Raw genomic sequence first — 1,369 nt, forward strand, 5'->3', positions numbered from 1 at the left:
GTGCCGTATAGATTGCATAAAACGCTAGAGAATGCTAAATTCTAAAAATAATTGTATAATAAATCTGTTCGTTTGTTATACAGTATATACTAGAAAATTTGATTGTGTGATCTTTTGTCAAAAACTAAAACAAGATGAATTGTTTTTTATATCCATTTGATGATATGAAAATTTATTTAAGTATAATGTATTCTTTGGGTTATAGTGATCCAAGTCAGACAAAAAACTTTTGTGATTCTTTTGTCAAGAAGGTCAATTATTTATTCATTTTTAAAAGAAGACATATAAGCTTAAGCCTTTTGAATCTACTGTTGTGTTTCTTAGACCTTGAATTTGTCTTTTCTGTTCTATACTGTCAATTTGATTAAAAGCCAACATAAAAAACGTCTTCAATCAGAATTAGTGTGAAAAAGATTTTAGTCCAACTTTAAAAAAAAATATAAACCACCCGTAGAAAACAATCGAGGTTGGTTTTACTAGCGTAAATAACACTACAAAATATGCTCTGAAAATATTTAAATAATAGAAAAGAAAACAATTATGATTTATTCATTCTGTTGAATTTGAAGGCTTGCAAAAATGTTAAGATAGTTATTTTATATCGGGCACATATGTATTTAGTAAATCCGACTTTTTTTACTGCTTTTTTATAAACAAAAAATACAAGAATTTGTTAAGTAGTTAATCTATAGTTTATTTTATTTTGAAAGTATCCGATAAATAATAAAATTTGGAACAGCATTTTTGACATAAACTTATCATCATGTGATTTTTTTGATAGACTATCTATATGCTTTAAACGTTTAAATTATTTTAATACCGATAATACATCTTCTTAAAATATTTTGATTGCCTTATTTTACGTATTTTAGGAATAATATGAAATGTAAAGCAATTTTAAAATAAAATTTTATAGTATATTCTATATGATGTCTTTCACTCATAAATATGGACAACCATATACTTATAAAAATAAAATTTATATTAGTATTTTGACATTTTTAACTGATATTTTTAAATAAAAGCAATAAATCGCAATTTTATATAGAATTTATATCGCAGCTGACTACTCTAAGTAAAGATTTTTTAAATAAAAGATTGATACATCATAAAATCCAAGATTATTTTATTTACGTAAATTCGACTATTATAACCTTTTGAATCAATTTTATATATTGGGAATATATTCAAGATGAAAATCAATAAAATAGATCATGATATTATATGTAAACATTAAAGCTTCAATCTGCTATCTTATCTTTAAAATCACAAAAAAATAGACATAAATATTATAAAAAATGTTTCAAGATTCCAAAAATAAAATTAATTACACAAAAGAAATTTATTCTATGTTCATATCCATTTAAAT

The sequence above is a fragment of the Rhyacophila brunnea genome, unplaced genomic scaffold (assembly GCF_057557595.1).
Source record: "Rhyacophila brunnea isolate RB1 unplaced genomic scaffold, BYU_Rbru_1.0 scaffold_164, whole genome shotgun sequence".
Classification (NCBI taxonomy): Eukaryota; Metazoa; Arthropoda; class Insecta; order Trichoptera; family Rhyacophilidae; genus Rhyacophila; species Rhyacophila brunnea.